The following is a 20,077-nucleotide window of genomic DNA, read 5'->3' on the forward strand; positions in this document are numbered from 1 at the left end:
AATAAGCAACTTGCTCAAAGGGTTACACAGCCAAGAAGTGGTGCAAACTGGTGGGCCTTCAATTTCACAAGATCGAGATAAAGTGTCCCCCAGTTTCACCAATATTCACTAAAATTATGGCCAGCAAAAGTTTCTGCAAGCCTATCTGCCCTTGCCTCTCCTTCCACAGAAATTTTCCTTTTGTCTTCCACTTTAAAGATATGCCACCACGTTCCTTTAACTTCACAGCACTCTTCTGAAGGCAACAGACAATATGATTACGCACAGCTTTCTCAACTTCTCCCCTAATTATGCTCTGTGAAATCGTCGGATCCATGAGGTGGGTCATTGGGGATATCAAAAGTGGAAAGGAATCCAAAGACGGACTATCAAAATACAAGCGATAGCTTTAAAAGCAGGGATCTAGGAAACCGACCAGTCGGAGAGCGTCCGGCCCACTTACACTCCGTGTGCCACAATGCCCCCTGGAGTAGTACCTGGAGCCTGGCAGGCGCACAACAGCCCTATAACCAATCTACACACGAGCACTCAGCGGCCTCCCCAGGCCCTGCACTCGAAAGCGCTCCACGGTGTCTGCTGCACGACAGTGAACTTGATTGTTGGAGAGGAGCGGCGGGAGGCCCCGGGAGCGGGCGCGGGCCCAGGGCTCTGCAGATAAGGAAAGCTGCCAGGACCTTGCCCCGTGCCCGTCGCCTCTTCTGCGGCCTGAAGCGGGTTAGCGCACCCTGGGTCACGGGTTCCGGCGCGGCGGCAGGTCCAGCCGGGGGTTCGGCCATTTCTCTTAGGCCTCGGCGGGGAAGGGACGAGGCCCCCACAACCTCGGGCGTCCGCTTCCCGCCCCCCGCTCTCCGTCTTTCTCGGAAGAATGCGGCTCCGTCTGGCCCCCCGCGCCTCAGGCCCTCCCGACCCGCACCGCCCCCCCGCTGTTCCGCACGGCGGCCCGCGCGCCCCACACTGGCCCCGGCGCCTGCTCCCTGCTCCCACCGTCCGGCCGCCCTGCGCCCTCCCGGCCCGCCTGGGGAAAGCGGCGCGGCCGCGTGACCCCTGACCTCGCCTGCCCGTCGCCTTACCGGCTCCGCGACCACCTGACAAGCCGCCCTCGCGCTGGCTGCTCCATATCCCGGGAGCTAGCGCCAAGCCGGCCAACCCCCTACAAGCCCCGCGATTGGCCGACAGGACGGCAGTTCCACATTCCTATTGGCTGGATTCCTCGTATTCTCCGCAGCTGCAGGCGCGCGTGGCCAGCGGACGGCGTCCCGAGGCTCCGCCCGCCCCGGGGTTAGACTAGAGGCGGGGCCACGGCGGCCCCGGCGGGAGGGGCCTCCAGCGGGGCCATTGCCTGCGCGCGGAAGAATCGCTGGGTGTGGATTTGGAGCTTCCCACGGCGCGGGCGGTCCCGGGACACGTAAATTTCCCACTGTAGTTAGCCGCTGCCTCGCATTAGATACTGGCGGTCGAGCCCCTTTTTTTCCTGTAGACTTTGCCCTACGAGATACGTCACCACCATCTAAAGTTTAGCCAACCAGGCAGGACCATTTCCTGTCGTCCCCGGAGCCACATCGTAGCATCTGCTGCCTCACCAAAAGCAATCCACACCTGGAAGAACCGCGAAACACCAGCTAGTGCCGCCAGTTACAGCGCATCAGGTGCCCTACTCCCATGCTGTCTGTCTCGCTTCTATTCCCCGCCCCCCCGCTCCCCCCGCCCAGGCTTTATCTCTGTCTACCTAAAAGCACTCCCGCTCCAGCCCCAGCCTCAATCTCACGCGTCAGTCTTTCCCTGAAGATAATGGCCAGACTAGTAGTGCTTTAGAGGGAAGAAAAATGGTCTGACAAGCCACCCTCATTTTAAACAGTGTCCTTTAGACCATCCAGAAACATTTTCGACACTTCCCTACAGCTTGCATTAAAGATAATAACCAAGCTTATTTAACCAAATTGTAGACCTAGAAAGGAAAAGCATCACCCCCTCCAACTTCTTTCTTCATGTAAAAACTGGTAGGAGAAAATTTTATTAGATAGTAAAAAAGAGTCCAAGAGAGGATGATAGGAGAGTGAACTGCAAAAAGAAAAATCAAAATCAAGTACAAAGTAAAAAACTCAGGGACAAAAAAAGTGGGCCGAGCATCATCAGTTATCTGACACAGGTTGGTTTCCGTACAGAATTTCTCCTGGAGAGAAAAAGAAAATGCACAAATTAGTTCTGAGAATCTCTCAACAAAACATCTGGGTAGTTTCAGCAAGACTTGATGAAGTCCCTCCAGACCAGAACCCCTCCTTTGGGAACCTCTGCTGCAACTAGAAAGTAAAATGGCTAGATCCATTCTTGTTACCCTGCCAGCTCTGCTCAGCTGAGCAACTCCTTGGGCTTTTGCATACTTGCTGGCTACTTACTGAGCTCACAGTGTGGAGCTTCCTCCATCTTAGGTTGCTTCTTCATTGTGCAGACTGGATTAGACTTTTCCCAGTGTCGGCTCCTGCCTCTATATATGCAGACAAGCGCGCCTCCCTGGGTTAGATAAGGGCACTTTGGCTGCCCTGAGCAATAGCACACTGGTAAAGACACCGCGGGGAGTTTCAAGTGGCAAGCCACACCCTTCAAAGCCTGATCACATTTCATCTTTGACCTGCCGTGAAAAAGGAAGCATCATATATCAGCCACTCTTGGATATTAATGAACAACTAATTGAGTTTGAAAACTTTTATTCTAAGATTTCATCTTTGATCCGTTTGGCAGGAGCTGGAGGCCAACCTGTGAGTACCAGTGGATGAAAGGCGTGGGGTAAAAGGAATTGCCTTCCTTCAGAATGCCACTCCCCTTAGTGTGAAGCTATTTGGGGCACTGGTACCAGGCCAGCATGTGTGCAAGGACTCTGCTCCCCTAAGGTGTGAGCTGAAACCAATTAACCCCAAGCCCAACAGGCTACCAGTATTTTCCATAGGTGTGTGCAGCACTGATGCAATTATGAGGAGTCTCAGTGTGTGGGTAAAAATACCGCCCAGCCTATTCCTTGGGCTCTGAGGGACCTGCTGGCATCAGCCTGGTTAATCAGTGATCCTTAGGCCGACCACAAAGCCATGCAAACCCAGGACTGGGGTGCCTGATGGAAAAGAAAAAGAAAAAACAAAAAACAAAAAAAACCCCAAGACTAGAAAAAACAAATCCAGAGCAAGTCCAGAATTTCTCAATCTGGGAGGAGGGGAACTGAAAGAACGAGGAAATGATGCCTCTGGCAAATAGTTTAGTAAGCCAGCTGGAGGCACAGGTGGAAAGGAGAGAGAAGGGGGTGGGTGAGGAGAATAAGGTGGGATACTGGGAGGAAGAAGTTGCTGCCTTCAGAAAGTTTCCTGATAGTTTTAAAGAAAATCTGCTTAATGCCATGAGAAACATATGCAATAAGTGTGATAGAAAGAAATATCTTAGAATTGAAAAGAAAGAAAAGAGTAATAGATTTATATAGTCAAAGTAAGCTTCTAGCAAGTGGTTCTGCTTCCTCCTCAGAACAGCCATAGGGTCAGTAGAAGAATCTATGGATCTCCTGCCCTGGACCCAGATGAAGATCTCTTTGCTCCAGGATGCACACAAGCACTAAAAGTCATATCATGACAACTTGACCTGCTCCCTGTCCTTGTTCTGCCTCAGACAAATTCCCTAATATAAAGCTGCCTTAGATGGGGTAGGCCACCAATTTAATCCCCTTCAAAAGAAAGTAGAAGTACATATGAAATCATCCATGGGCTAAAATGTTGGAGGAAAAAGCCCGTTTAATTCATTTATTAATTATATTATATTATATTTATATTAGTATATTAATAATAATTTATTAATTCCTAAATTCGTTTAGGAATTCCAAAAATAGGAATGGATTTTACAATGAGACTCTACCATAGCTCCTGTTTCCTTTACTCAGCAATTTCTGCCAACATATATATGCTCTACTCATTGCGGGTCTGCAATTCCTATGCCATTAATTAAATTCTTACTACGTATCTATATCAAACATGTCATGAATGTGAATTATCCTCACAATAGATTTGTAAGGCAGGAACTGTATTTTGCAGTTTAGGAACCTAAGTCTTAGGGAGATTTCTTGCCTAAGTACATGGATCTAGTTAGAAGAGCCAGGCTTTGAGCACAAATCTGTTCTTCAAGAACCAGTACTCAACTACCACACCATATTGCCTCTATTGTGTACACCTAAAACAATTCCCTTTCATTCAAATCTAGTTTGAAAATGATCTTTCAGGATTAAAATACATTATATGTTGATTAAAATAAAAAAAATCAATAAAAAAATAAAAATTAAAAAAAAAGAAAATGATCTTTCATAATATCCTATTGTAAGTTCCCTGAACATTCCACATTACCACCCTAGGCAACTCATTCCTGTATCGATGTTAATATGTATTTGCCTCATGTGTGCCCTTTATTGCCTACCTTCTACTCACTCTCCAAGTATTCTTTTTGATGCTTTTGTTTTCCCTAAAACAGCTGCTTGGATTTTAACCCCTCCCACCCCTCCCCTTCTTTTTATTATTATTATTAATAATAGTATTATTATCATCATCATCACTAATATTAAGCTTCCCTTAAAATATACCCCCCTAACTCCTCCAGGCAGCATTAGCCCTACATTTTGTCTTCTACCCAAGGACCTCTTATTCTACTCTATCATTGGCTCATTTTGTGTATATTTGACAGCCTACTATATGCCAGGCCTGCATGGGGTAGTACAGATACAACCACAAAAAAGATAAGCACTGCCCCTTACAGGATTATTGCTTTTGTGCATTCTTCTCCCACTAAATTGTAAGCTTCTCAACAGAGGTGATTATCTTATCTTTGTACACCTGCTGCTAACAAAGGCCAGCTCCATGGGAGGTGTTTCATAAATGTATAAGCCCATTTTTTAATATGTTACAGCTGACATGCTGCCTGACAGGGCATTACAGAATAATAATTAGGATACATCTGTTTCTATGTGTGTATCTATTTCCGAAGTTGGGTCTTACCTATCCTAAAAATATTCCTCCCTTGACTTCTGCTAGCCTGGTAATGCTATTCCTGTGATAAACACCGGAATGCACAGGCAGGACTCCCTTTGAGAATGAAGGACTTAGGACTCCAGCTGTCTGAAGTGGGAATGCTGCTGGCAGATGGCCCTCAGCTGTCCTGTCATGCCCCTTTCTCAGGCAGCCCACACTGAATGACTGATTTACGTGAGAGTATAATGATTCAACCTTCTCATCCCTAAACAGGGACAGCTCTGAAGGTTGGCTAAGCCTTTGTCCTACATCACAGCCCAACTTCTCCTTCTGTGAAGATTTGCTTCCTTCTCTTCCCTTAGTGGTGATCTTAAGATCACTTCCTAATAAATTTGCTGCCTCCATCTAAATTGACTTCCCTTCTTAATTCTTCCCGTAACCCAAAATCAGTGTTTCTGAAAAAGTGATCTGCACTCACTCTACTTCCTCAACACTCATTTATTTTTCCACCCTTTGTGGAAATTACTTTCTTGTTAGCTAAGTGATATTATCATTGGCCATCTATGGTCAGAAATTCTTCAGCTCTTGTCACATTCGAAATGTACCACTGCTCTTCCAGCTCTTTCTTTGGATTCCATCATACTCTGTTCGCTGGGTAGTTCTCTTGTTTTGTTTTGTTTAAAGACCTATTTATTTTATTTTTTGTTTGTTTTATTTTTTTAAGACTTATTTATTTTATAGAGCGAAGAAAAGAGCATGCGCAGGAGAGGCAGAGAGAGAGAGGGATAGTGAACTTCAAGCAGACTCTGCGCAGAGCCTGACAGAGGGTTGGGTCTCACACCCCCAACCTGAGCCAAAACCAAGAGTCAGATGCTTAACTGAGTGCACCAGCCAGGTGCCCCTAGTTTTCCTATTTGGATTGATCTTCCTCGACTTTCTTTAATTCCTATATTTCTCCTCTTTCCTCCTATTCCTTAAATGTAGGCATTCCTTAGGTTCGGTCCTTAATCTGCTAACTCTATCTAATCTCTGCAACTTCAGTGTAATAGTACCAGGGCCCACCCAGCATTAGACACATTTGTGGGACAGGTTGGAATAATAGAAAGAACAAACTCTTAAGAGTAAAGTAGATTCCAATTCCAGGTCTAGCCAGCTAGGAAACCATGCGTGTTATTAAATCTTGGTATATCATTTCTTTATCTGAAGAGGTCAGGTATGATACTGACCTCATAAGGATGCTCCCTCTAATTTTTTGTTCCCCAAATGTACCAGTGTTATTTCTTGCCTCCCCATCTTTTCACATGCTGTGCTTCTGTGGGAACATTCTTGGTTTATGCATCCTTCATCTGGCTAACTCCAACTCACCACTGAGGTCTCACTTTAAATGCTTCTTTCTCCAAAAGCCTTCCATGAGCCCAGTTTCTGAGTGAGGCTTGTCTTCTATGTAGTCCTATGATGCACTATGCTGTATTCTTCCCTTTTCCACAGCACTACCCCACTGAATTGCTTTTGCTATTTGATTTCTTCTTGAGAGACAGGACTTTGTCATGTTCACTAGTGTATCCTCAGAGAGGACTCCAAGGTTATGGTCACATCCCTTCATAGCCATAGCACCATTTCCTTCTTGACAGTGATTCCCAAAAGCCATTATTCCCTGTATCCTCTTTCCCTGAGGTCTGTTACCTCGACTCACAGTTCTAGTATCCACTTTTCAAGACCTAACTCAAATGCTACCTGCTCCTTAAATCCTTTCCTGATTCTCACACGATGTGACTTCTACTGCTCCTGAATCTTTGTAGGGTCTTTTTGGGCTCATATTTTTCCTTTTATTAATTATTTGAGTTTATTCTCTACTTTCTATCATTAGATTATGAGCATCATATAGCTATACATACTTTATTTTATATCATTCACTGCACCTAGCAATATACTTAGCACATCCTTAGCACTCAATAAACATTTGTAATATTGAACTTCAGCTAAAATTTGACTTTACATATATGTAACCCATAACCATGCTTTTCAAACTGGGTTTCAATCCATCTTATTGAGTGACAAAATCAATTTAGTGGGTCATAATCAGAATTTTTAAAAAATGAAATAGGAAACATCAAAGACTGTCACAAATACTAAGGTAGGTATTGCTTCGTTAAACTTTAATAATGTGTGGTTCTTACTGTAGCAGTCAAAAAAGGTGGAAAAACACCACTGTAATACATATGCATTATTTCAGTCAGCTGATTACAAGCTCCTTGATGAGAGAAAGCAGATCTGGCAAACCCTAATCTTACAATCAGTGAGAACCAACCCCCTACTCTGAGTCCCACTCATACCATGAAGCTGCCCAAGGGAGTAAAAGAGGGACTCAAGGCAAACAGCAAGGTCGTATCTTAAGTGAGCACAAGAGATGGAAAAATAAATTCCTGAAGAAACCCTATAAATACTTAAGCAGATGAAGAGTATAGAATAGGCCTGGGATTTAGAGCCAGATGACCTACATTCATTAGCTGTGTGATGCTGAATGAACTGCTAGACTTCTCCAAGCTTCAGTTTGACCAACTAAAAGAATAACATATATCCCATCTCACATAACTGTGTTAAAATTGGGTTCTCGGGGTGCCTTAGTGGTCAGTCGTTTAAGTGTCTGGCTTGGACTCTGGTCATGATCTTTAGGTCATGCGATCAAGCTCCACATCTGGCTCCCTGCTCAGCAGGAGGTCTGCCTCTCCTTCCCTCTCTGCCCCTCTCCCCTCATCGTGTGCATGCTGCACGCTCTCCCTCTCAAATAAATAAATAAAATCATTTTTAAAACTCAAGTTTTTTTTTTAAAAAGATTATTTATTTATTTATTTGACAGACAAGAGATCACAAGTAGGCAGAGAGGCAGGCAGAGAGAGAGGAGGAAGTAGGCTCCCCACAGAGCAGAGAGCCCAATGCAGGGCTCGATCCCAGGACCCTGGGATCATGACCTGAGCCGAAGGCAGAGGCTTTAACCCACTGAGCCACCCAGGCGCCCCCTAAAACTTAAGTTTTATATACACAGACACACAAGATTATTTTGTGAAGTATAGACGTGTTAGAAAATTTTAGGTAAAAACCTACATGTGTTATTCAGTAAACAAGTGAAAACTGATGTGGTACAAATTATACGGTTAGATGTGCCCTAGGGGGGAAAAAATAAATGTGCACTAGGCATGATTTTCATCTTGATTTTTGACTGTGAGTGACAGCCAGAAACCCATTCAGGCCGGTTGTGCTCAAAGGGAACTGAACATCCTCACAGGAGTGGGAAATCCAATGGCACATCCAGCTTTGAGCTGGGCTGGACCTGAGGACTCAAATATCACCAAGCCACCGTCTACCTGTCTCTTTCTAACCCCCTCTCACTCTGGGCTCTGCATCAGTCCTAGCATGATCTCATTCTCATGCAGGTTCTCCTTGCACAGTGGAACCATAGCCACCATCAGCTCTGGACTGGTGTGATCCTCGCAGCTTGCAGGTGAGGATATCTCTTTCCTTACTGTTCCAGCAGAAGTGTCAGGGAGGGCTCTGTCTGATACCTAGCATAGGTAGGTATCATGAGCTGAAAACAGGGCCCAGGGGTGCCTAGGACACAAGCTGACCCTTAGAGTTAGGGGGTGTGGTCAGCCCTACCTAAGTCACCTAGGCTGAAAAAGAGATTGTGGGGAGTCTTCTGTAGGGATGGGGTCAGAGATTCAGAATGACAGAGATTCAGAGTGACCAAGTTTCTAAAGCTAAATAGAATTAGTTTAGAAAGACTTCATGGTTTCTTCTGTTTAACCTCACTGTACAGAAGAAATTGGACCCAGGGGAAGCTCAGTAAATGGTGTTAGTGGGGATAATGACCCATGTACCACAGTGAATAGCAAGACCGGTCGGTGGCAGAGGTCCTGGGTGACCCTACCAATGCTGGGTGGGGAGAACTTCCCTCTAGTTTTCTTACCCCTGTCCTTTTGCTCTGATTGCTGTGGACGTGCCAGGCAGCACAAAGTGGCTCCTGAGGGTGGTTCCTGCTGATGCTGGGTAAAGGTCCCTTATCCAAAGTCAAGGACTAACACAAAGGAAAAATTCCTCTGATCTCAGTCCTTAGCAAGGGTTATGGTTATGTCCTCTGGAAAAAGAAAAGCTTGGGGTGGGGCCTGTGGGGGCGGTGGAAAGGAGTGGGAGAAGTCAGAAAGCAAGACACCCGCCCTCCCTAATTGATTGGTGACAGTTTCCCTGAACTTGGAACCCCTGTAACCAATCCCTACTTGGCACTGCTCTTCATCTAGCGATGCCCTTATCCTTGAATTGACCTGACTTCTGTCCATGGTAGCTAGATTGGTCTACCTTTTTTTTTTTTTTTAATTGTCAGATGGATATGTCCTTTGCTTATCTGTTTCTATTAATTTTCATAGCATATGAATTCTTAGACCATGTTTTTGAAAATATATATTCTCCATTTAGTTTAGTGTCTACCTTAATTGCCCATTACAAGCAGACACTGATAAAGGCTTTTTGATGGTGATTATGACTGTAAATTACACTAGAAATCAAAGGCTACCTGTTGTAATTTTGGACTGTAGCTCCTCTGGAAACGCCAGCCTCCTCTCTTATAAGTCTTTTCTTGCAAACTGGTTTCCACTGGACTCAGCCAAAACCTTCAGTTTGATGGCCAGAAGACGTGGGTTCTAATCTCAGATTCACCAACTTCCATGTAACTCATAACATACCTTAGCTTCACAGTCTTCTAGTGCAAGACAGAAGTTCACAGGACTTTCAGGTAGCGATGAGAAGTAAAATAAGAAACTAGATGGCGGGGGGGGGGGAACTGGGTGGCTCAGTCAGTTAAGCATCTGCCTTTGGCTCAAGTCATGATCCCAGGGTCCTGGGACTGAGCCCTAGGTCAGCCTCCCTGCTCAGTGGGGAGTCTGCTTCTCCTTCTTCCCCTGCGAATGTGCTTTCTCTGTCGCTCACTCTTTCTCTCAAATAAATAAATAAAATTTTAAAAAAGAGAGAGCAGATGGGATAGATGTGAAAGGGCTTCAAAAGTAGGATGCAAGGATCCTGTCAGAAGTCTTTCTCCGTCAGGGTCAGCTCTCTGAGACACTCTTCTTTCTCCCTGCAAGCCCAGTTCTTCTTCTAGAAGCCTCAGGTTCCTGCTGTGAAGGATGAACCATCCTTGCATTTCATCTTTTGCAAAGATTCCTCCCAATGACTCTCTTTACCTCATTTTTGCCTCTTGCTTCTTCTTCACAGGCCTTTAAACAGCTACTTGTCTTAGCCTGGAGGTCATTTATATTCCCGTTCTGATATTTCTAAGAGAAAGACTTAGACGGAGGAGGAGATAAGGTGCCTAGGGTTCCAGAGACAATTACTAAAATGAGATATGTGGTAGAGTCAAATGACTACCACATTTCAGAAGACAGAAAAGGAACAGGCAAAAAGAAACTCCAGGTGAATTAAAGACCTAAAATTGTAAAACAAAACCTTCAAAATTATCTGAAAAAATACATAGTATTTTATGATCTTAAGATAGAATTTAAAAGATCAAATTATGGGGGATGCCTGGGTGGCTCAGTCAGTTGAGCGTCTGCCTTCAGCTCAGGTCATGATCCCAGGGTCCTGGGATCGAGTCCAGCATTGGGCTCCCTGCTCACCAGGAAGCTTGCTTCTCCCTCTGCCTGCTCTGCCTGCCTCTCCCCCTGCTTGTGCTCACTCTCCCTCTGACAAATAAAAAAATAAAAATCTTTCAAAAATTAAAAAGAAAAGATCAAGTTATGAAAAAGTAGAAGTTATAATAGCCAATTTTGATAAAACTAACATAAAAAATATGAAAAACTTGTACACAAAAGATCTCTTTTTTCAGGAAACGAAAGGTGTTGGTGAGGATATAGAGAAAGGGGAACCCTCCTACACTGTTGGTGGGAATGCAAGCTGGTGCAGCCACTCTGGAAAACAGTATGGAGGTTCCTCAAAAAGTTGAAAATAGAGCTACCCTATGACCCAGCAACTGTTCTGTTAAAGATTTATCCCCAAAGTACCAACGTAGTGATCCGAAGGGGCACGTTAACCCAAATGTTTATAGTGGCAATGTCCACAATAGCCAAACTATGGAAAGAGCCTACACGTCCATCAACAGATGAATGGATAAAGAAGATGTGGTACACACACACACACACACACACACACACACACACACACAATGGAATATTATGCAGCCATCAAAAAACCTGAAATCTTGCCATTTGCAATGATGTGGATGGAAATAGATGGTATTATGCTAAGTGAAATAAATCCATCAGAGAAAGAAAATTATCAGATGATCTCACTGATATGAGGAATTCGAGAAACAAGACAGTGGATCATAGGGGAAGGGAGGGAAAAATGAGACAAGATGGGACCAGGGAGGGAGACAAGTCATAAGAGCCTCTTAATCTCAGAAAACAAACTAAGGGCTGCTGGAGGGGAGGGGAATGGGAGGGATGGGGTGGCTGGGTGATGGACATTGAGAAGGGTATGTGCTATGGTGAGTGCTGTGAATTGTGTAAGACTGATGAATCACAGATCTATACCCCTGAAACAAATAATACGTTATATGTTAAACTTCACTTAGCAAAAAAAAGGAAAAAAAAAAGACTTCTTTTTTTAAAGGAGGCTTCACACCCAATATGGGGCTTGAACTCACCACCCTGAGATGAAGAGTCACATACTCCACCAACTGACCCAGCTGTCCCTCAAAAGATATTTAAACAAGGGGCATCTGGGTGGCTCAGTCGGTTAAGCGTCTGCCTTCAGCTCAGGTCATGATCTCAGGGTCCTGGGATCGAGCCCCACATCGGGCTCCCTGCTCAGTGGGGAGTCTGCTTCTCCCTCTCCCACTCCCCCTACTAGTGTTCCCTCTCTCTCTCTGTGTCTCTCTCTGTCAAATAAATAAATAAAATCTTAAAAAAAAAAAGATATCTAAACAAGGTTAAAATACAAATGACAGATGGGGAGATAGGGAGAAGGTATCTGCAACATACATGCCTATCAGAAAATGATTGATATCTAGCATGTGGAAAGAATTCCTATAAACCAATAATAACAAAAGGAAGATAAACAACCCAATGGAAAAAATGGACAAAAGGTATAAATAGGTAATTACCAGAAGACATTCAAATAACCAACAATACATGTAAAAATCTATTCCACCTCTCCACTACTCAGGAAAATGCAAAGTAAGCTGACAATGAGATTCCTTTCACATCAATTGGATTAGCAATAATTTACAAGTGTGACCACTCTAAGTGTTGGTGAGAAGCTAGGACTTGCGTATCCTTTAAAATTGACACAACCACTTTGGAGAGCAACCTGGAAATATTTACTCAAGTCTAGAATGTACATGTCCTTTGATGCAGAAAGTCTATTGTCTTAGAGCAGTGTTCTCACTCCATGAGTGGGTCATGAAATCAATTTAGTGAGTCATGTCCAGCAGTTTACAAAAATGGAATAGAATAGGAAATAGAGTGCATATAACCCAAGTAGATATTACTTCACTAAACTTGTTTCATATATGAAATGAGTCTTGATATAAAATGTATTTTATACTCTGAGTTATGGTTTAAACAAAACACTCTGATTGCTTCTCAGCCTTTTGGCTAAGATCAAGTGTAGTATCTGTTCTTATCAGTTTAAAAAAACACTCTGAAAACACTGCTTAACAGAAACTTTCATACATAAGAACAAGGAGATTTGGGGCGCCTGGGTGGCTCAGTGGGTTAAAGCCTCTGCTTTCAGCTCAGGTCATGATCTCAAGGTCCTGGGATCGAGCCCCGAATCGGGCTCTCTGCCCAGCGGGGAGCCTGCTTACTCCTCTCTCTCTGCCGGCCTCTCTGCCTACTTGTGATCTCTATCTGTCAAATAAATAAATTAAAAAAAAAAGAGAGATTTGTTCAAGGACATTCCCTACAAGGGAATGTTTGTAATGTAATAATGAAACATTGGAAACAACATAAATCTTTGTAGTAACAAATAGAATAACAAATTGGAGTGTATTCGTGTGATGAATACCACACAGCAGCTCAAATTAATGAATTTGGTCTACATGGATAAATTTTGAAAACAAATTTGAGGGAAATAAAAACAAATACCACATGAATGGGCACCTGGGTGGCTCAGTCAGTTAAGCATCTGCCTCCCATTCAGGTCATGATCCCACAGTGCTGGGATCAAGCCCCATGTTGGGCTCCCTGCTCAGCGAGGAGCCTGCTTCTCCCTCTCCTACCTTCTCATGCTCTCTCTATCTCTGTGGCTATCTGTTTCTCTCTCTGAAAATAAATCAGTAAATAAAAATGAAAAAACAAATGCCAAATGAAACCAATCACGGGGTGCCTGGGTGGCTCAGTGGGTTAAAGCTTCTGCCTTCAGCTTAGGTCATGATCTCAGGATCCTGGGATCGAGCCCAGAATCAGGCTCTCCGCTCAGCAGGGAGCCTGCTTCCCCCCCTCTCTCTGCCTGCCTCTCTGCCTACTTGTGATCTCTGTCTCTGTCAAATAAATAAATAAATAACCTTTAAAAATAAATAAATAAATAAAAGTCCATATACTATTTGTGCAGATATATATGTATGTTCAAAAATGTATATTATACATTATAAGATATAGTCAATATATAGTTATATTCATGTGTTCATACATATGTAATATATATTCAATATGCAATTATATCTTATATATATTCAAAATATTAAAAGGGGACTGATATAAAGAGGATGCCCAGAAAGGGAATGAAATGGGACTTTGGGTGGTAGATACATAAATGAATGTTACAGTATTGTGTTCTCTTCCTTTTAAAAAATTAAAAGAAATTTTTTTTAGTAATCTCCACCCAATGTGGGGCTTGAACTCATGACCCCCAAATCAAGAGGTTCATGCTCTTTGAACCAGCTAGGTGCCCCCAAAACATTTTTATTTTCTCTATTTTTATTTTGGGGGGATGCCTGCCTGGTTTAGTCAGTGGAGTGCACAATTCTTGATCTTGGGTCATGAGTTCAAGCCCCAAGTTAGGTGTGGAGTCTACTTAATATATATATTAACTAGTATATATAAATACATATATGTATATATAAATATTAATATTTATTTTTAACGTAATCTCTATACCCAATTTAGGGCTCAAACTCATGACCCTGAGATCAAGGGTCACATGCTGTACCAACTAAGCCAGCCACATGCCCCCCGACAACATTTTTTTAAGATTATTTACTTATTTATTTGACAGAGAGAGAGAGTGAGAAAGCACAAACAGGGGAACAGAAGGGGGAGAGAGAGAAGCAGACTCCCCACTGAGCAAGGAATCCAATACCAGACTCAATCCCAGGCCGGGATCATGACCTGAGCCAAAGGCAGACGCTTAACCAACTGAGCCACCCAGGCACCTCCCCCACAACAACATTCTTAATAGATAAGAAAAAAAATGCAATTAAGAAGTTTTCATCTTGTTCAGAATTGAGAGGGTATCATAAAATTGTATTGAGCACTGGTTATTAAAAGTCTTTCATCCTGGGATTTTTTTTTTTTTAAATTTTAGTACCTTGGGAAGAATAACCTGCCAAAGGCAGCCTGTCAAACTCAATGAATTAGTATCTAAAGTTGGCAAATCACTGCAATTAGAATTTCTTCTAGCAAAAGAGATTTGTTTCCCTTAAGTCTCATTTCTTTCCTATCTTTGGACATGCTGCTCCTTCTTCTCACAAAGCCCTTCCTTCAATACTTGTCTGCCAGGCAATCTCCAATTTATCTTCCATGATCTATTTCAAACCTGACCACTCTTCATTTGGATGCCCCACTCCCGACCAGCAGAATTCATCAACTACTACTCCTTCTTTTAATTCTCACTGTGCCTTGGACATTTCTCTGTTATAGCACCTAACACATGATAGCACAATAATTTTTGAATGGAGTCTTCTCTACTAAATCTCTGAACTCTTTGAGAGAAAGTTCTGCCTCTAATTTGCCTTTGTTTTCCTAGAATCTAGCAGAACTGCTGTAGAGTAGACCCTCCAATGTTTGTAAAATGAACACCAAATTCTGATGACTAACTAAATGACATGGGTCTTGGGAGTTCAAATCTGATTCCCATTTTAACACTGCAAATCTGGAGCACTTAAAGGTGGTCACCATTTTGGGGTATTCTAGTGGTTCCTCACTTCCTCTTGTCCAGATCCTTATAATAACCTTTTTGGTATCCTTAACCTCCAGTCCCTTCCCATTCTGATCCATCCCAGACACCACTGCAGACTAATTTTTATAAAACATCATCTTCATCTTGTCGTTCCTTTGGGCAAAATGCAGTAGGACTCTCTAATCTTTTCCAATCAAATCCAAACCTCTAGTCTTCACACATGAGGCCCCTAGAAATGAAGCCTCACTTTAGTATTCCAAACATATTTCTCGATCATTTTATAATATGAACTATACTAGGGCCAGAATCTTTACCTGTCTGACCTCTGAGTTATTCTGAGCAGTAAGAACAATGGCTGGCCTGTGGGAGATGCTCAGTAATTGTGAGATTAATGAACAGATGAACTATTCCTAGTACACAACCATTTGTTTCAGCTTATTTTCTTCTTGTTCTCTATATATACCAAGCTCCTATGAGCCCATCTTTGTGTCTGCTAATACCTAATAAACAACACTTAATAAAATGTATTGCAAATTTTAACATATGTGCCCAAATATAAGGCAGTGCCTTGTTTTCCCAAAGAGAAGAACTAAAAAAAAAAATGGGTTTTGGTCAACTTCATATATATGAAATAGTCAAATGTCTACTTTAAGTAGTTACTAATTTAGTGAAAATATTAATATTATTCAGCAACACATATTTAAAATCACATGTGAAATATTTATTTAGAAAGAACATTTTTTCACTCAAACTTTTTTTTTTTAAGATTTTATTTATTTATTTGACAGAGAGAGAAATCGCAAGTAGGCAGAGAGGCAGGTGGGGGGGGCGGGGAGCAGGCTCCACGCCAAGCAGAGAGCCCAATGCAGGGCTCGATCCCAGGACCCTGAGATCATGACCCAAGCCGAAGGCAGAGGCCCAACCCACTGAGCCACCCAGGTGCCCCTTTTCACTTAAACTTTATAACATAATTCAAATTATTAGGGCCTTCATCATCATTCAAGCCATTTTAATCATCAACTCAGATGATCAACTCAGCTCAATTTACAGCTCACACCATCCTCACATATATCCAAATTGTTTGAGGACAGTTTTTTTTTCTAAATTTATTTCTAAATTCATACTCTGCATATATATTCCTGATATCCACAGTATAACCTCTTCCTGTGGCTTTCTAAAAGGCTTACTCACAATGAGATCTAACACTTGAAACTGTAAAGTCCTAAGCCAAGAATAATTCCTTAAATCTATGTTAAATTTTTTTGCCTCTTTTTTGTTTATATGTTATTCCATCCAGTGATCTCCAATCTCTAAAAGCTTGTGGAACTAGCATCAGCTGGTGCCCCTGGGTGACTCCAGTGGGTTGGGCATCTGCCTTCAGCTGAGGTGATGATCCCAGAGTGCTGGGATCGAGTTCTGAGTAGGGCTCTCAGCTCCGCCCCTCCTCCCACTCATTCTCTCAATCTCTCTCTCAAATAAATAAATAAATTCTTAAAAGGAAAAAAAAAGAACTAGCATTAACTGAGGTTATTTCAGGATCATCTTCCCCAAACCCTTTGACTCAAAAGAAAATATATAAAACAGACATTGCGGACTAGAACAAGAGACTTTGTAAGAACACAAATTACAAGGCAACTTCCTTTCTGAAAAATTATTTTGAGAAGAAAAGTAAACCTTATATTCAGATATATAATACATTTGTTCATTTAACAAATATTTAACGAGCACTTCTTGTGTGCCAGGCACTGTGCTAGGGACTAGATACAGTGACCTTAGCATCCCATGGGGAAGATAGTCATTCAATATATAAGGCCACAACTAATTAATTACGATCATTTTAAGTACTGTTAAGGATAATTGTACCTAGCTACAAGATAGAGGAGTAATAGAGGAACCTAAATCTGCGGGATTATAAAATAGTTTCTCCAACAGAGCTATTTATATACAGTGTGGCAGTAATTCATGTACCCAGTCTATCTGGGTTCAATACTGAGTCAGATCTTGAGTGGGTTACTTAACCTCACTTGCCTCATTTATAAAGTGGAGCTAACAATAGTACCTACCTCATGAAGTTATACTGAAGTTTAAATGACTTAACACACGTAAAGCATTAAGAACAATGTTGGCACATGGCATCTGCTTAATAAATGTCAGCTATTATTGTCATTTCAGCTGGAACCTGAAAGACAAGCTGAGAGAAACGAGAGAAGCTCCAAGGAGGGGTGCTCAGGTGGGTCAGTCAGTTAAGCGTCTACCTTTGGCTCAGGTCGTGATCCCAGGGTTGTAGGATCCAGCCCCACATGAAACTCTCTGCTCAGCATAGAGTCTGCTTGAGATTCTCTCCCTCTGCCACTCCCCTACTTGAGCTCGCTCATTCTGTCTCAAGTAAATAAATAAAATCTTCAAAGAAAGAAAGAACAAAAGAAAGAAAAAAACTCTAAGCAAAGAGCAACATGTGCAGAACCCCAGAGCATAAATTTGCTTGGCCTGCAGTAGAACCGAAAGGCCAGTGTTTCAAAGCATAGAAAGCCAAGTGGGGAAGGATACCATGAGATATGAGATGAGGCTGGGAAGATAGGCTGAGGTCAATAATGCAAAGCTTTGTAGATTGGGTTAAGGAGTCTGAACTTTATCCTAAGAGTGAGAAAACCTGAAAGGTTTTATAAAGGGAGGTGAGGACGCCTGGGTGGCTCAGTTGGTTAAGCAGCTGCCTTCGGCTCGGGTCATGATCCCAGCGTCCTGGGATCGAGTCCCACATCTGGCTCCTTGCTTGGCGGGGAGCCTGCTTCTCCCTCTGCCTCTGCCTGTGCTCGCGCGCTCTCTCTCTCTCCCTCTCTCTCTCTGACAAATAAATAAAATCTTAAAAAAAAATAAAATAAAGGGAGGTGTCAGGCTTAGATTTTCAATTTTCAAAGCTTTCTCTGGCTTTGGGATGGAAAGAGGCCTTTGGCCTCTATTTTATAGATGACAGGGAAACCAGTAAGGAAGTTGACCCAGTCTTCTAGATCAGAGGCGGGTGGTGGCACAGAAGAGAGGAGGAAACTGGATGACTAAATAGAAGACAGAACCAGCAAGACTCACTGGGTGTATGCTGCAGTGAGGGGGCATGGAGGGAGAGGCACTATACAATAAACACATATTTAGGAAAGGAAGGAATTCCTGTGATCCTGCCATATTGTTATACTGCATGAAATGCTTTCCCTCTACTCCATCTTTCCAGACACAATACCTTCCCATTTCCTCCACAAAACTGTCTGATTGATCTTGTCCCCCTCTTTCCAGGAGTGTTCTAGAATTGTAGAGCTGAACATTCTTGAGGTACAGTGGTTGAGAGAACTTAGACACTGCCTGAAGACAGAGATCATGTTTTAGTCATCTACCTGTCTCATGCACCTCATCTCCCCAACACTTGTAGAGATTGTCATTACAGAACACTTTCTCTGACTTCATGAGAGGTACAGTCATGAACAGCCCATGCTAGTATAAAGCTCCCTGACCTATTAAGCGTTATACGGATCTTTCATAACCATTTTCTTCTTGGATCTTCACAGAATTCTTGTAAGTACTATTGCAGAAAAAATAAACTCAGAGCTATAAGTGATATGTCCAAGATCACACACACTAAAGGAAATGGCAGTGCTAAGATTTGAACCTAGATCCTGTTTCCAAGTGGGATGTTTTTGGCAACCCTATGGAGGGTAAGTATTATGTACTTGAGACTGTAAACTCTCAGAGGCAGCTAAGTGCCACTTCTAAGATTCCTTCCCAGTTTCAGTAATTAATTTATTCAAGAATATTTATTGAGCCCTTAGGGGTTCCTGGATGGCTCAGTTGGTTAAGACCCGGATTCTTGATCTCAAGACTCAGGTCTTGGGTGCCTGGGTGGCTCATTGGGTTAAGCCTCTGCCTTCAGCTCAGGTCATGATCTCAGGGTTCTGGGATCGAGCCCCACATTGGGCTCTCTGCTCAGCAGGGAGCCTGCTTCCCCCCTCCCCCTGCCCCCGCCTGCCTCTCTGCCTACTTGTGATCTCGCTCTGTCAAATAAATAAAATCTTAAAAAAAAAAAAAAAGATTCAGGTCTTGATTTCAGGTTTGTGAGTTCAATCGCTGTGCTGGGCTCCACGCTGGGGTTTTGGCCACTTTAAAAAGATAAATATTTATTGAGCACTTACTACATTCTAGGAATGACACCTAGTATTAGGGCTAAAGTACAACAGTGAACAAGGCAAGAAGGTGCTTGCCCTGTCTAGTTCCGGGAGGGGGCTAAAGAAGGAAACAAATGTATAAACAGTGTTAAGTGGTAAGTGCTATACAAGTGATGGGGGGGGTGTATCCTTATTACGGACATTGCTTTAAATAGGGTGGTCAGAGAAAGCCTCTCAGAAAAGCGACATTTGAAACCAGACCTTGGTCTTCAGGAGGCGCTTAAGGAAGGGCATATCCCCACAAACCTAGTTTGGAAACCGGCGTCTAAAGCAAAAAGCTACTGAGTGTGCACAGGGGCCGCTCCCAGGCCTCCAACCCTGGCCACCTCACTGGCACTAGACAGTTCCCGGTCTATTGCGGCCGCCACCACTAGAGGGAGCCGCAGGTCTCCCCAGCCCCCAGGAGCCGCCGCGGCCCCAGGCAACGCGGCACTGGCACCCGGCACCTACCGCGTCTAGGCCCCGAAGCCCGGGGTACGTACAGAGGGCAAGGGCGGAGCTAGAAAGCCCTAGGGAATCGCGAGGGATCAGCAGGCCCTCAGTGAGAGGACGTCCTCAAGAAAACAAATCCAACCACCACCATACGTCCTCATCTGCCTCGGGGATAGCCAGTTTCCGGCGCCTTTAAACCAGGAAGTCCTGGCTGCGTCCAATCCTGGTCCTTCTTTCTCCACTTAGTCTTAGCGTCGGTTCCTCGCCTGAAGAGCGCCAGACGGGCCGTCT

General features: G+C 43.4%; 1 protein-coding gene and 1 long non-coding RNA gene across 3 annotated transcripts in view; both read right to left on the reverse strand.

Annotated features, from left to right (window-relative positions):
• Nucleotides 1–1,182, reverse strand: part of SLC11A2 (solute carrier family 11 member 2) — a 37,320-nt gene extending 36,138 nt beyond the window's left edge. For both annotated transcript variants that reach the window (XM_080811195.1, XM_080811196.1), the window contains exon 1: nt 1,071–1,182. The gene's annotated coding sequence lies outside the window, so the exon portion shown is untranslated. The remainder of the gene's footprint in view (nt 1–1,070) is intronic.
• Nucleotides 1,183–1,984: 802 nt separating this feature from the next.
• Nucleotides 1,985–20,064, reverse strand: LOC308347625. Its single transcript, XR_013967264.1, has 3 exons — nt 19,805–20,064; nt 2,394–2,626; nt 1,985–2,170 (listed from the first exon to the last, which is right to left on the reverse strand). It is a non-coding gene; the product is annotated as an uncharacterized lncRNA (long non-coding RNA).
• Nucleotides 20,065–20,077: the final 13 nt, after the last annotated feature.

Source organism: Martes martes (genome assembly GCF_963455335.1).
Source record: "Martes martes genome assembly, chromosome: 8".
NCBI classification, from domain to species: domain Eukaryota; kingdom Metazoa; phylum Chordata; class Mammalia; order Carnivora; family Mustelidae; genus Martes; species Martes martes.